The sequence below is a fragment of the Triturus cristatus genome, chromosome 2_2, assembly GCF_964204655.1.
Source record: "Triturus cristatus chromosome 2_2, aTriCri1.1, whole genome shotgun sequence".
Classification (NCBI taxonomy): Eukaryota; Metazoa; Chordata; class Amphibia; order Caudata; family Salamandridae; genus Triturus; species Triturus cristatus.
This window is the reverse complement of record NC_140582.1, coordinates 506,149,060-506,165,936: the sequence shown is the minus strand read 5'-3', so window position 1 is coordinate 506,165,936 and position 16,877 is coordinate 506,149,060. Positions and strand designations below refer to the sequence as shown.

Sequence of the window (16,877 nt, the reverse complement as noted above, 5' to 3'; positions counted from 1 at the left end):
TTCTAAAAGTGCTATTTTCAAACATAGAATTTAAAAACCATCCATCCTAAAGGGTGTGTTATTAAATTCTGAGTTCAGGGATACTAAACTCGACTTGCTACCATGCTCCCTGAGTCAGATAGATCATAATGGAGTTAATAATCTGTCTGCCCAGTCTGGCCTATTGGAGGCAGGTAGCCCTTCAATAGTGAAAAACGAAAATGGCTGTAATTCACTATTAGGTCATGCCACACACATCAGGGCATGACCTACCTTTTACCAACAATGCACCCTGCCCTAGGGCCTACCATAGAGGTGTCTGAAATGTGGCAAAGGGAAGGTTTAGAGACTGGTAGGTAGGTTTCCTTACCAAGTCGACATGGCAGTCAGGGACTGCACGCAGGCGCCGCGGTGGCAGGCCTGAGACACATTTTGCACGCTGCTTCTGTGGGTGGCACAACCAGTGCTGCAAGCCCACCAGCAGCAGTTAACTTACACGCCCTTGGCACACGCAGTGCACTAGACTAGGGTCTGAACAGTAAGTCAACCAAGCCAATCATGGTAACACCAATCAATGTAACAATTTAACATAGGGAGCACTTGCACTGTGGCACTGATCAGCAGTGGCACAGTGCCCAAAGCAATAATCCAGCAAAAACATCGTAAACGGAGGAGGCAAACAGAAAAAAATGGAGGAGAGACTCATGCCAATGATGCCAGGTCTAACAAGAGGTATCTTAAGATTGATTGAAATAAAAAAATTAATTAATAAGAGGTCGCTTCCAAAATAAAGGTTTGCTTTGATAGTAAAGAGTTGTTAAATCGCCAACGTCCCTGTTGAGAAGTATTGAAGGGCATATCAAAAGAAGAAAAAACAGGAGCATGATCAGAAAAAAAATAGAACTAATTTTTAATGATTGAATAGAAGGTAGTAAAGAGACTAAAATATAATCAATGTGAGACATAGTGTGATATGCATTAGAAAATAATGTGTATATATATGTTACAAGTTTTCCATACATCAGAGTGGGCAAAAGGTAATGGCAGATTGAAATGCTTTGTGAGACTTATTAGGTTTACATTTACAATTAGACTTTTTATCAGTAAACGGGTCTAACCAGTCACTAAAATCACCAGCAACAATGACATTAGGATTAGAAATAGAAGACAGATTTAATTTAACATTTTGACAAAATTCAGGGTCTGATTTACCAGGACCATAAATATTAAGGACAGTAAGCGTCAACCAAAACCTATCATCCATTTGTATCACATTCAGTTGATAAAATCTGAATATTCAAGGACTTGTGGAATAGAATGGCTACACCACCTTTTTGATTAACAGCAAGAGAAAAGACATCATTACAATGCGTTTCCTGCAAAAAAGCAACATGTGTGTTAAGTTTTGATAGATGAGAAAGTACCTTTTGGTGTTTGATGGGATGACCCAGAGCACAGAAATTCCCCGAGACAACATTAAACATGCTGTGGGGTGAAGGAAAGCATACAGGATCAGTCACAAAGTTTGTCAACCATGAAATAATATAAATATACAATTATTGGGAAAATAAAAAAAGGGTTAAGAAAACACTCATGTAAAAACAAGAAAAGTTAGAAGAAGGGACAAGAAAGAAGAAAGCCAAATAAGAGAATGAGAGAAATGAGGGGAAAAATAAGAAAAAGAGAAATGTAAGACAGATCAAGGATAAACATCCAGATCTGATGTAAAGAGGTTAAAGGGTAAGCAAAGGGCATGTTTGCGCCAAGATTAAGAACAGCAACAGAGAAGGAAACTGGAAAATGTATAAAGGGTAGCCACAGACTTAAAGAAAAACCTAGAAACAAAAGAGTAAAATAAGACATAACCATGAGTAAAATTAAGAATATTTAGTAACATCATGCATCAGCCTCCATATTCTGACTTTTAATATTCAACAAAAAAGTTTTTCGTTTTGCCAGATCCTCAAAGGATCATGATACACCATCATGGGTGATTTCACAGAGGCAAGGATGTAGAATGACATAGCGAATGTTGAATTGTCTCATCCAGGGTTGAAAAACTAGGAATTCTCTTTGAAAAGCATTGGTTGCGTTGGAAATTTCTTGAGAGATGAATATATTCTGGCCGGACCAGACCAGTCAACTTTTTTCCTTAGCAGCCCTCAAAATACACATCAAGTCAGTGAATTCCAGAAAGAGCATTATGATACCACGTGGTTTACTGTATTGGGGTTGAGGGCGGTCCAAACGATGTGCTCGTTGAATGTTAAGTGGAGGTACATTTTGAAGTCCAAGAAGATCAGGTAGAAACCTCTTCCGAAAGGTCAAAAGATTAGGCCCTTCAAGGTTCTTTGGTAGACCATAAAGGCGGAGAGTGTTCCTTCTGTTTTTATTTTCAAGGTCTTCGGTGTACAATTTAAGATTTTGAATTTCTTGTTCCAAGATAGCTATTTTGGTAGACATGTCTTGGAGATCGCTAACACGCTGTTCTAACTCAGACATCTTACTCGCCATAACAATCCAACGCTCTTCAATTTGTTGTAATTTTTCGTTAGTTACACACATGAAAAGTTAAAGCCCGCACACCTCATCCAGAATAGAATCCAAAACAGGATTATGAGACGATGGAATAAGAGAAGGAGGGTCATTTTTTGCTCTTTTTAGCTTTGTACCGGAATATGATGGTCTGGAAGATTTGTGTAAGTCACTGGCTATCTTGATAAAAATGACTTGAACTCAGAGTAAGCTGACACAAAGGCCGAGGCCTGCCCATACCTGAAGAAAGTGATTTGAAGAATTATAGAAGCACCAAAAATGAGATACAAAATTGAGGTATATAAGAATATATCAAGCACAGCTATACCATATATAACATAATCTCATTATAATTCTTGTGTGCGTAAGGAGTAGACTGGCATTATATATTAGGGCCTCCAAGAAAAGCATACTGAGATCAGTTATTATTTACAACCTTAGGAGGTTAGAAGACCAGTTGCTTGAATGCAAAAAGAAAAAATCATAGCCGCAGCACCAGGAGTTGGAATACACCTGGCCAGAGCTTGTGTTGTATGTATTGCAGCTGTCAGGCAAAGTCTGAGGAGGCAGAGAAATTAAGATGCGAGCGATGCGTTCTAAAATGGCCGCTCGCGTATGTGAGGAGAAATCACCGCTGCTGCACCAGAGGTTTAGAAGCATACCTTCGATGATCCTTTTTCGGTTCAGGAGGTTGCGGGAAGGGTCAGCAGCCAAAGGCCACGTCAGGAGAAGCACGGCATGCCACGGTAAGGCTACAAGCAAAGACGAAGCTCCATAATCCTAGCAAAGTTCAGCAGTCCGCCGCCATCTTACATCAGCGCGAAAGTCACGTCCCCTACATCAGAGCTCAATCTAAATCATTCAGTTTGACTACCCAGAAAACATTTTATGACTTGCAAAGAGTATAGAAAGTCCAATATAATTACCAATACAAGAGACCAATTTTTATGGGCCTTTGACTTTGGCATTAAGCTGCAGAAAATTCATTGGTATAGTGATTAGGACACAGAGCTCTCTTTACACGTCCTTCATTTTGGTATCTTTATATAATGGAGGACAAAAGGAGCCTTGGGAGCTGGTCACTGACAGGTCATTTTTACATTAAAAGAACAAAGAGAGAAAATATAATATGACAAAGTGTATATTTGTAAAGGGGTTGTAGGAAAATGCCTCTTTTTGTATGTTTACCCCCCACTTTATGGCTGACATCTGATGCAACCGGACTTGATGTGTCCTGGGTCCCTGCCAACCAGGTTCCTAGGGCCTGTGTTCTTTCCCAAAACTGTACCTTTGTACCCACAATTGGCATATCTGTGGCCACAGGTAAGCCCATTGTAAAAGGTACCATGGGTACCGAGGGCACTGTGACAAGGGAAGGTCTCTAAGGGCTGCAGCACCTATTGTGCCACCCTTAGAGACCATGTACCTTAACACTCACACACACTGCCATTGCAGGTTGTGTGTTTTGGTGCACAGAAAAGTGAAGAGTCGACATGGCACACATCCCTGTGTGCCATGCCTGCAACCCACTGCCTAAGGCCTAGATAAGCCACCTCTTTAGCAGGGTGCTGTAGCCCTCATGTGAAGGTACAGTGTCATGAGCCCTCTACCCCTACATCGTCTAAGTCCCCTCTTAGACATTGTAAGTGTAGTAAAGCCATAAAGAGTATATGGTCTGGGAGTTGGTCATTACGCACTCCGCAGATCCATAATGGCTTTACTAAAACCTGGGAAGATTGGTAGCAAACTATTCAGCACATTAAACCCACACTGATGCCATCGTGGGATTCAATGTAAAATACACTCAGCGGGCATCTTAGATGCCCTCTGAACAACAACCAGCCCTGTTGTGGTTCCCGAGTGTCTGCTTGCTTCCCAAACCCCGAGGTCTGTTGCTGAGTAAAACAAATAACTGGTGCTGAGAGGTGGGGCAATTGTAGCTGGCAAGCGTTGATGCTGTAGTTGGAGTAGCAGCTTGGCAACAGAAAGCAATGTAGAATTTAGATGAAAAAATCTGGTATCAACTAGCCAAAAAATGGTAAGTATTGTAGTACTTTAATTGTAAAGCAACATGAATGAATGTGAACAGTCTTTTACATGGGTAAACCGGATGTGAGCTTGTTAGTATTAAAGTGATGCGCAAATGTAGAGCGGTTTCTGTTGTTGAAAAGTCTAGTCTCTTGCTCATGTGCTTTGGAAATGAGGACCATGTTATCCAACTTCCCACTGTCATTACCATCAAGGGCGTTTGTTCATTCGGGGTGGATGGGGCACTCCCCCAGATAAATATATTATTGGCTTGGTAATTGGGACTTAGGGCCAAGTCAAGTCTGCTGTTTCTGTGCCGGTTTTTCCTGATTTCACTACGAAGTTATAACTTCTTAATTTTTTTGGATCAGAAACGTAAATATATTTAGGGCCAGATTTACAAAAACTTTGCTTCAGGGCTGCATCGCTTTTTTGACGTAGCCCAGATGCAAAAGAAAAAGTAACGCAACGCAGCACATTGCACTGCCTTGTGTTACTTTGCATCAAGTAGGCGTTCCATGGGTGGGGCATGGGCATTCCCATGCATCCACCCATAGATGTTGACGCAAACTCATATTTACTAAGCGTTATAGACCTGGGTTTGCACCAAAATGGTGCACTTCCTCAGGCTGGTGTAATTATGAGGGGAAGGATCTTTTTTTCTCCTTGTTATTTCCTCTGTGCATGCGAGCTGCATTATGCAGCATACTCACAAAGAATAAAAAACTATCCTAATCGCAACATAGACATCCTTGCAGTATGGCACAAGGGTGCCTGCGTTGGGGCTAGGTAATCCAAAGTGCACCAGCGCATGGAGAGAGCAGAACTTCACCATTTCTGTGAAGATATGTTTCAGTTCTGCTGTCCTCAGGTGACGCAACACAGTGCAGCAACTTTGCTTTGCTTTCTAAAATGCACTTTAGTGTCCAGTTTACCAAAAAAGTAGCAAATCTGCACCCATAGAAGTACTCCTTGAATGGATGCAAATGTACAATTTTTTAGTTCACAAACATTGGCATTAGTAGACTTGGAAAGCTGTGCCAGTCTCAGGTTTCAAGGTATGCTACTGGCAATCATACACCTAAAAGGTAATGAGACGTATGCTTGCAAATCGTCTGACTGGCAATCCTTCCGGGTAGCATTCCAAACTACTGTTTTTCACCAACTATGCCGCGTTAGATAGAGGTCATGATTTAGGATTTAGCAGATTGAGCAAAGGCACACAGGGTGCTGGAGCACTTTGCTGCCTTTACTCCACCTGCCAAATTTAGAGATGTCCAACAGCCTAGCGGACTCTTTATTCATCTGCAGCAACCACCGTCACAGTGGTTTCCATTAGTGTAGGAACTGTTTAACAGACGGTTCCGTCAAGCATGACAGTTGACTTTTAAACTTTTTCAAACACAAACTCCCAAAGCAGGAGATTGTTTTAAAAAATAGAAAACTAGTGACCTCCCCCACACCAGTTTTCCCACCGCTGTTTAGGACAGTTAAAAAAAAAAAAAGACATCTGACCGACCACTCTTAATAGGTTGGATTGCTTACTTACGATGATACCTACTCCGTCGAATAATTGAAGGAAATTTTACAATGACTGAATAAATTTGACTCCATAGTAGTAAAACTTGCGGCCCACTCGACTCAAAATCGGCAGGGCATGAGTGTGGTGGACAGGGCACTCCATCGCTATTTCAAGAGAGACCCACTGAATGTAAATCAGTACTGACCCTACTCCTCATGCAAACAGTCCATCACAAACTGTGGCCACCTCACACATTCACCCTATGGCCCAGTGCTTTTTTAGTTCGGAAATGTGAGATTCACCTGGCCCCGAATCACACTGCCTAAGCCACACCCCTGATTACAATGTGGGCTGTGAGATCTATGAAAACAGCTGCGGCTTACGTTGTGGGGGTGAGAGGACTAGGATGCTGCCAGGATGGAAGAGCCTCTGTTGAAAATTCAATACAGAGCATAACCAATCAGGCAGCCAAAAAGGTGGGAGCTCCAGGAATGTGATGGGGCACAGGATCCCATCACAAATGCACTGAGCGCAGTCAGGATCACTAGGTCTACCATGTACTGAAAATGTTGACCCTTACTAGGATGTCCGTGTTTACTTATCTTTAGTGCGATTCACCAGTTTTTTAGGTGTGGCCATGCCCAGTAGCCAGTCCAAGAAATTTCAGTGGAAAGTTGGAGTTAAGCCAGATCCTAATTACTGCTCTTAAAGGTGAAAGCTAAGAGGTTGGGCGAGGGTGCAAGATGCGGGAGAGAGAATGAGAGTAGATTAGGGTTTAACTCAATTTTCCTTAAAAAGTATGTAACCTGGGGTTTCTTCTTGATGCCAAACTCAGTTTCATTCCATAGGTCAGCAAGGTTACAAAAGTTGTAACCATGCAACTCTTTCTCCTTTATAGAATCATTCCACTTGTCCACACAGCCACGTTTACTACAGACTTTATTTTGGAATGCCTTGATTATTCTAATATAATCTATTACAGGTCCAAAATAATTAACAGTGCCAGACTCCAGAAACTTCAGAACCAGGGACCTGACTTTGCCTTAACATTTGCAAGTGTGACAGCACCAGACCCATCCTCAAAGAACTTCACTAGGGCAAGGTCTTCTGCGTGGTACACAAAACGTACTAAAAAAAGGACAGGCATGGTTACAGGAAAGTGCACTACATTACCCTCCAACAAGAGCTCTCCATTCAATGTCCAGTTCATCTGATCATTAAAAAGATGAAATAAGTTGGAATATCAATGGGTAGACAAGGACCTAGACTCTTAAAATTCCTTGGCCTGAATTTGAGATCTGAGGTCAAATATTTGAGTTTAGGAAACATTTGAAACCCAAACTATTCAGACTTCCCCTTAACTGAACTCATCAAATAACAGGGCTTGCAGACAAAATAAAATCGACAGCAGTGAACACCCAGTCAGTCACTCCCTGCCATAATGTAGTACTGCCCAACAACTTCATCAAGCATCCAAAGAAACCGAATGGAGAAACTTAGACTGTGATTACAAGTTGGACAGTTCTGGAGGGAACAATACATTTGCATGGAAATTTACCTTCGCCATGCAGTAAATCCACCCCATTACCATCCAATCATCAGTTAAACCCCCTGAAATAGGGAATTACTGTGTGCATCTGCTTTTTCCTGTCATAAAACCACATGGTATTCCAGATGGGGCATGCATCTACCACCTGTTTAAGCAAGCAGAAAACGTATGCAGGGAGCTTTGGATTGTGTTGGAGGTGAATGTTAGAAGGTGGGAAGGTAATTTCTGGCAGCATACAGTAATACCATGGTTATAAAAAAGCAAGCATTGGCAAAGCCAGTAGTTCTCTCCTATGAGAGCCATTGGCTTTTGCTTTGTTTTCTAGTTATGCTGTGCAGCATTGCTAGAACTAATTTAAGAAAAATTCTATAACGCAGCCAGTGCTAATGCATTTTACTTAAAGTGCTTTAGCTCTGGCTATGTCAAAGAGTTTTTTATTTTTTATTTGTAGCTGTGTGTTCTCCTGAGGCAACACGGTGGGGTGACGGGAAAGAACCATGTGGGTGATGGGAAAAGACAGGCGAGAGGAAATGAGATAGCACCTGGACTCCAGAAGGTGGGCTGGTAGCGCTGGGTTTGCAACCACTCTGAAAAAGAGTGTGCAGGAGGTGTGAGACATCCACATGGACGATGGAGGGTTGGTGGGAGGTGCTGAGGGCAAGCACATAGACAGTGGAGGGCGGTAGGGAGGGGCTGTTGGTAAGCACACAGACAACAGAGAGTGGCCGGGAGGCGTGCAGCAACTACATGGACAAAGGAGGGTGGACAGGAGGTACTAGGGCAAGCAGACACACAACGGAGAGTGGTGGGGGACTGCGGCAAGCATATGGGCAACTAAGTGGGCGAGACTGGCTGTGGAAGCAAACAAATAAACACACAGACAGTGGGCGGAGGGGCTTGGGGAAACACATGGACAATGGAAGGAGGGTGGGCGAGAGACATGAGAGAAGAACACAAGGGAGACAGCTAAAAAGCATTCACTCTCATACAGTGCTTAAATAAAAAGAAAAACGCAGCACTGAGCAGTAGAAGGATACTTTATGACTTCCATGCTCCAGAGGAGGGACAAACACACAAGAGGAAGGCAGAGTCCATAATCTGACGACTCAGAAGCAAGCAAATGAAGGTGACAATAAAACCAACCAATGGGAAGCAAATGGTGCCTCTAAGCCCACTGTAAGGTTAAAAAAGTTCTTGCGAGAGACAGTGCATGTTCTGTCTTTGGCAAGATTTAAAAATGGGGAATGAGGCTTGGCTGCTGCAGCTTTAAATGCCTCATGCCATTTTTCTGCCTGACCAGAATTACTGACCAGAAACATCGGTCTGGTTCTCTTAAACCCAGAAAGGCAAGGTGTGGAAAACCTGACATCTCAGAATCAGGTGGAGAAAAATTAATGCAGTAATTTAATTTCATATAACCCGGATCGGTGCCTTAGCATATTATAAAACTTACAATTTAATAAGTGAATGGAGAACACTAGATAATGTTGCAAAGGAAGATGTGGTGGACATGAAGCAGCGAAGCAGGCACGGAGTAGGAGGTGGCACAGAGTGGATAAGGACAATCTGTGTGAATATATTGTTGATTTCTCTAGATTTATTCTGCCAACGTCTTAACTGAATGCTTGGTATGCAAGAACTTTGAGTTCTATGATAAGCTCCTGTTCTCCCTTTGCCTGGATGCTGAATTCATAGGCATATAACGTTTCCTCCCATGTGGCCCGATTTCTTCTTCAGGCATAAGTGGTTGTGCAGTAATATAGTGCTGCTTAAAAAACAGGGCATTTGTGTTTATACATCTATTTTTTAATGTCCCTCTCTCTCTGTACCTGTGTTGGGAATCACAGCAAGCTATGGTGTTAAATTAAACATTTGTCGACGCCGTGAGTGCGGTCCCTTTAGCTGTGCAGAAATCATGATTGCCGGCTCCTGGTGAGCCGTGGACCGGCTCATTCTGCTACAATAAATCTTTCTGACAATATCCCATTCAGACAAATACTTGTTCTCTGTCTTTACAACCCCCTGTCGCTCAGTCCACTATTTCCAAACGTTTCCTGCTCATGCCAAACAGGCTTCCCTTGCTCCCCACTTTGGAGCCCGCTTAACCCCGTGGTTGAGAACCAGTTTGGATGTGTGTCTGTGGCTATCGGATGTAGCATTAGAGAGGGCAGGGGTGCTTTTCAGTACCCTGCTGCCTTTATTTTCTGTTCTTGTCTCCAACTCCACTACAACCGTAAAAGCACTCAACTGCAAGGCTACTCTTACAATGACACAAGTTCAACAACACTACAGCTACATTACAATTATTACACCAACACTACAACCACAACTTTGTAACTCCGGCAGTACAGCTACAAACAGTGCAACCCAATTGTGACACTAAAACAGCACAACTGCAACTACAAAAATGCAACTGCAGCCACATCTGTTACAATACACCACTGTAAGAATGCTGCAACTACAGATGGATGACAACAGCAAAACTGTGCACCTGTACCATTAGAACACTGCTACTGGGAAGTTAGTACAGCTTTAAAGCACTCTCAGCACAAGAGCTGCAAAACGACAGCACTACAGCTACTACCCAACCCTACAACATCACATCTTTACAATCACAGGACTCTATACCAATATGACAACAGTGGCACTAAGACTACTGCATGACAAACTAAACTGTCTCGTTACAGTTGCAGGACTCCAACAGCACTCCAACTAGATTACAGCACTTCAACTGCTGTATTACATCTACAGAGCTACAACTCGCACATTGAGTTTATTAACGAGTGAATTCTTGGTGTGCAATAGATCCACTGTGCAAGAGAGTGGTGTGCACTGAAGCATAACACAATACCACAGCCCACCATATAGCATTTGTTAATGTTTGTTTTCTGTTTGGCATAAATGGAATGATCACCACATAACTTTACAGAAGACGAGAAACCGAGAGTAGGAAGGAACATACAGGCCTCGAATAATGAAACTCGCAATGGTGAGTCAGATTTTATCAGGTTGAGCTATTTTTAGAACTTAATAGTCTATCAGGAGTGAACTTCAGCTGGAAAGGAAAAGGTGTTCTGTTCATTCAGAAAGCAAATGATCAATAAAGAAACCATTAAATCTTGTTTTTAATCTTGACACTTTTGGAGTCTGTTCAAAAAGAGAGGTCACATGTTAGTTTGTCTTTTTACTAATTGTGCTTGGAAAATGGTGTTTATTTTTCTTTTTCTTAATAGTTAGAGGCTTTTGTCAAGTGAGCTGTCTGAAGATGTCAGTTTTTTCTAATTCATAACATTTCAAGTAATCCTGTAAGTGGATATTACAAATATTTGAAATTATATCAAGAATTATGAAAACACATTTTTTGTAAATAAGTGTGATGCAGACAAAGAAGTAGGTGCAAAACAATTAAGACACTTTACTTGGTGATCTGCAAAGAACACATATTTGTGCAGTATATAATTTTATCAGTAAAACCACGTCAGTAGGAAATTTTGTGGCCACTTCAATGTAAAATCTGCTGATTGCATATGACATTGTGCTACCACTTCATGCTTTAGTTACGCATTTATTATAAGTAATAGTTTTTAAACATGATTTGAGAAATATTCCAGCCCCCGCCCTGATGACAATGGTGTTAAAGAACTACGAGGCAATTCAGGGGTCATGTATATCATATGTATGGCTAGGTTTGTATTAAATATGGAGCAGAGTTTGGTCCATTAAATAAAACAAAATAGTTTTTTTGTACAGCAGACATGCTGAACTCCCATATTTGAAGCTGCTCTCATTTGTGAGCATGAAGAAAATTGCAGCTCGGTGAATGAAAATGTTCACCCACAATCACATCATTTAAAACCAGTTAATGGGTCAAGAGCATTCCAACTAGGCCGATTTAGATTAGTTAAGTCACTAGACCTGCAGGTCTAGTTACAATGTTACGATTTTTCGAGACCTGAAAGATGGGAGGGGGATCCATTAGTGCACAGATTTATTGATTGACAAGAGTCATGTGACGAGTGTGTGTGCCCTGTGCTCAGGGCCAGACTGGGAACCAAAACCGGCCCTGGAAAAGTGCTCGGCCAGCCCCCCGGGTGCGGCCGAGCTGTTTACCACGGCCGGTTGCGGCCGATTTCATTACAGCGGCCGATATTGCAGCTAAACTGCAAAAACGGCCCTGTAACAAAATCGGCCCCCAGGAGCCCAAAACCGGCACCCAACCCTGGCAGCCCACCGGTGAATTCCCCGGTGCCCACTACGGCCAGTCCGGCCCTGCCTGTGCTGAGGGATATTCTTTTGTGAGTGCCTCACAAGCCTACTGACTGTGACATATGTGTTATCGTTTCTTTCCTTTACACTAAATTTGTGGCTCTTCAGAGGGATTGTTGCATCCCTTGAACGTGTCAACAGGCTACATACATGCATCTCTTTGTAAAGGTTTTGCCTGGCTCTTTCTGTACATGAGAACGTCTTTTGGTTAAAGAAACTCACGATGCCCACTTGAAACGTCCCCAGCTCTATCGTGGGTTTTATCCCTCTTCGAGGGGACTCCTGGGGTTGCATTAGCTCAGCTCTTCTTGAAGGCTCTGATCCTTCCTCCGCTACCACTGGGAGCCGGCACATCACTGTCTCATCGCACATTTCCATCATGAAGTGCTTCATTTAGTAAAGCCTCTTTACTCATGTTTTAATTGACCTCAGGTCGGACTGGAGCTTTCAGAAAACACAGGGGGCAGCGTGACAGCTGTGCTGGTGACGTGCTGGAGCAGGTCCTTGCTTTACATTTGCTGCTACTTGACAGACAAGATTAAAATATAATTTGAGTTGGGAGAATACTGAGATGGTTTCTCAGACCTACGCAAATAAGCCAGGGACTTTGAGCACTTTAAAAGTCCTGAAAAGGAAAGCGTCAGGCAGATGCACTGGGGTCAGTGTTGCAAGCAGGGGGCTTTGCGCTTGGTGGAGACCACCATGAGCAGATAGTTGGTTAGGAATCGGCGACCTAAGCAGCACCAGACCTCCCCGAAAGTTACAGAAAATGAGCCTATTTGTATTCGGGGATAGTGTTAGGCAAAAAGAGGGGTGAGGTGTTTATTGCATTCATGCCTCCTCCACCTTTTTCTCCTTCTCCCCTGCAAGAAGTTGCAACTTGCTCTTGCACATAACTTGCAGTTCTCACTGTGATGGATTCCGTTCCATTATACATTATGATCAGACCTTCCTTTTGATAGCAATCTCGAAATATACAATATTTTGATTTTTTTTTGTTTTATGTGCCATAACTGTTTGGAAAAGCCTTTTAAAAGGAGTAAGCTGTACACTTTTAGCCATCCAGTTCCCATGGCAATGAGTTTTCCAAAGTATTGATTCTAGACACAGGTATTTGATTTTCAATAAAACCACCCTATTGTGGGCATTCCATTAACCATCAAATCTAGGGAGGGAATAATGTATTTGGCCATCAGTCGATATGTTCTGGGCTTCTCCTGTGACACGGGGAAGCTGTACCATAAATGCTACTCTTCAGTCATTTTGGGGAGAAGTAGTTTCTCTGCGGCAGTACCAACTCCTTTTTGTAGAGTCATTCTGAACGGAGACTGTTATGCGATATTCTATAAACAGACATTTTTTATTTGTCTGCACATTTTGCTACATGTAAAACTATATCAAGAAGCATACATTGTCTCTCTTCACAGTGTGTCATACATTTTGAAAAAAAACCTCTCTCTCTAGGACATTTGGTAGAATGTATAGGCATGCTATTCTTAAAGGGATATTCTGCTCTCAGTTGACATATTGACCTCTGCCAACTCTGTGGGTGCAGGAATTACGTGTCCTAATGGTCTCATCTGACCAATATTCTTATTTGGACAGCTGGTTCCGTTAGCTGTGTCTGTGCCTAGGTTGAGTGAAAAACCTGGACTTTCCTCTTGACGTTGGTGCAGAAGTGACTTCCACTCAAAGTTGTAGTGCGAGCTGTTATGACATGATATGAAAGAGGTGAGTTTGGCGAGAAGATCAGCACATAGACTGAGAGGCACAGAACATTTCACACCATACTCAGATGGAAGATCTCGTTCTCTCCTATTTTGGTTTCCAGCAGCACCTCAATAGTGCCCCCAGTGAGAAATTAGGTAGGTTGTTGAGGGGTGTGTGAGCCCTTCTCAAGCAACAGCCATCTTACTAGTCAGGGTGAACCACAAAAGTTACTAAATTAACCTGCGCTTAACCCTCTGGTAGCTTGCCACAAAAGCAGTCAGGCTAAGCTTGTAGACAATGTGTATGCAGCACTGAAACAGAAATAAAGTGAAAACGCAACACAAGAAAGATCCCACAACGATTTAGAAAAATAGAGTAAAATATAATAAATGATGTGACACAATTATTTGGCACCAAATCGACAAAAATCCAATCAGTAGAACTGGAGATATTGAATTTTAAAGCTATAGATAAAAGTATTGCCAAAAAACGCAAATTGCCAACTGTGGTTATCTGGTCGATCCGATCTGGTGCAAAGTCACAAGTTCAGGCCAACTGCGATGGAGTGTGGGCTGGGTATAGGGACCAGGTTAGTCTGACTGCGAAGTCTACCTTATGTTCTTGATGCTCAGCGTTGCTTCCTGCTATGTCTGTTGAGGAGCTGCGAGGGCTGCAATGCCAGGTCAGCTTTGAGTTACACCACACTACATTGCTCCTATTAACCCCTTCGCTGCTAGGCCTTTCTCCCCCCTGTGCTAAGCCTTTTTTTTTTTAGCTATTTGGGGTAATAGGCCCCTGTAACTTTTTTGACCACATAAGGTATCCATGCCAAATATGCGTCCTTTTCTTCCAGCATCATGGGGATTGTAAAGGTACCCAGGGTTTGTGGATTCCCCTGGAGGGGTCCCGGAAATTAGCCAAAACACAGCTAAATTTTGTTTTATTGTGGGACAAATGGGAAAAAATGGCTGCAAATGAAAGCGTCTGGGTTTTTCCCCTGCAAATGGTATCAAAAAAGGGTTTGTGGGGCTGGAATCGCCATTTTTCCAGCTTTTAGGGAATGACAGACTTTTGTCAGAACACCAACATTTTGTACACAGTTTTGGCATTTTTCTGGGATATAGCCTATTTCTGCTATTTTTTGTGCTTTCAACCTCCATCCAGTTAATGGTAGAAATGGGTATGAAAGCAATAATGGATCCTGGAAAACTATACATTTTAGAAACGTAGACAAAATTCTGAATTCAGCAAGGGGTCATTTGTGTAGATCCTTAAATATAGGAAAAATTGAAATTTAGTTGCAAAAAACAGCCTTTTGTGTCAACGTTTTCACCTGTAACTTCTTCTAATTATGACAGCTCTTTGAAAGCAATATACAGTTACATCCGCTGGACCTTTCTGGTTGTGGGAATATATAGGACTTGTAGGTTCACCAAGAACCCGACAAACCCAGAGTCAAAAACTGAGCAGCAATTTGCAATGGCTTTTTATTATGTACCGGGTATATAGCAATTATTGTGGGAAAATGTATACATGGAAAAATCGGTATGAAAGACACCTATGTATTTCTGAAACAGGAACAAATTATAGAGTTTAGAAACAGTACAAATTTGCACATTTTCAAAATTGGGAATACTTATACTAGCATGAGAATTATCGGTCATTTTTCAAAATGACTTCTTTTTTACACAGTGTATTTCATTTGGAAGGCAGAAATGCATCAAAAATCAATAGGTAATAACAGTTGCTTTACAAATCTGAATTACCCTAAGTCTCCAGATAAAAATGGTACCTCTTTTGTGTGGGTAGGCATGGTGCCCACGACAGGAAATGGTTCAAAACCCAACGTAAATACACCACATTTTCCGAAGGAAAATTTACCCTTTTTTTGCAAAGTGTCTAGCTGTAGTTTTTGAACACTAACTCTGCCGGCACCTAGGGAAACCTAGCAAACCTATACATTTTTGAAAACTAGACACCCAGGGGAATCCAGGATGGCGTGACTTGACTGCCTCCCGCCAGTTTGTTACCCAGAATCCCTTGCAAACCTAAAGAATTGTCCAAAAAAACACATTTTCCCCACATTTCTGTGGTAGGAAGTTCTGGAATCTGCGTGGATCCACAAATTTCCACCCACCCCGCGTTCCCCAAAGTCTTTCAAGAACAATGGTACCTCACTTGTGTGGGTCGGCCTAGTCCCCGCGACAGGAAATGGCGCAAAACGCAACGTGAACACACCTCAATGTCGCAGTGTAAAATGACCCTTTTTTGGCAAAGTGCCTAGCTGTAGTTTTTGAACCATAGGTCTGCCAGCACCTAGGGAAACCTAGCAAACCTATACATTTTTTAAAACTAGACACGCAGGGGAATCCAGGATGGGGTGTCTTAGCTGCCTTCCACTAGGTTCTGTTACCCAGAATCCCTTGCAAACCTAAGAAATTGTCCAAAAAAACACATTTCCCCCCACATTTCTGTGGTGGAAAGTACTGGAATCTGCGTGGAACCACAAATCCCCCCCCCCCCCCCGCGTTCCCCAAAGTCTTCCGAGAAAAATGGTACCTCACTTGTGTGGGTCGGCCTAGTGCCCGCGACAGGAAACGGTGCAGAACTCAACGTGGTCACACCTCAATTTCGCAGTGAAAAATGCCCCTTTTTTGGCAAAGTGCCTAGCTGTAGTTTTATAACCTAGCTCTGCCGGCACCTAGGGAAACCTACCAAACCCACACATTTCTGAAAAGTAGACACCCGGGGGCTTTCAGGGAAGTTTGGCTTGCGTCGATCCCCCAACGTTTCCTTACCCAGAATCCCCTGCAGACCTCAATTTTAGCAGAAAAAAATCACTTTTTTCACATATTTTTGTGTGGGCAAGTAAGCCATCACCGGTCTCAGACAAATTTCCTACCACCCAGCATTCCCCCAGGTCTCCCGATAAAAATGGTGCCTCACTTGTGTGGGAGGCCCAAGTACCCGCCACAGGCAATGGCCCATAACGTAGTGAGGCGACATCAAAATTGGCTTTCTGAAAACCACTGGGTTTTCCATTGGGGGTCACTTGGGTTTTTGGCCCCGTGCTCGGCGGCCATCTAGGGAAACCTACCCGACCCACACATTTCTGAAAACTAGACTCCCGGGGGCTTCCAGGGAGGTATGGCTTGTGTGGGTCCCCCAACGTTTCCTTACCCAGAATCCCTTGCAAACCTCAATTTTAGCTGAAAAAATCACTTTTTTGCACACATTTTTGTGTGGAAAGTTTGGCATCACCGGGCTCACAGACATTTCCTACCACCC

General features: G+C 42.7%; 1 protein-coding gene across 1 annotated transcript in view; it reads left to right on the top strand.

The window, feature by feature from the left end:
* Nucleotides 1-16,877, top strand: part of SLC10A7 (solute carrier family 10 member 7) — a 781,895-nt gene that overhangs the window by 678,639 nt on the left and 86,379 nt on the right. The window lies entirely within an intron of this gene.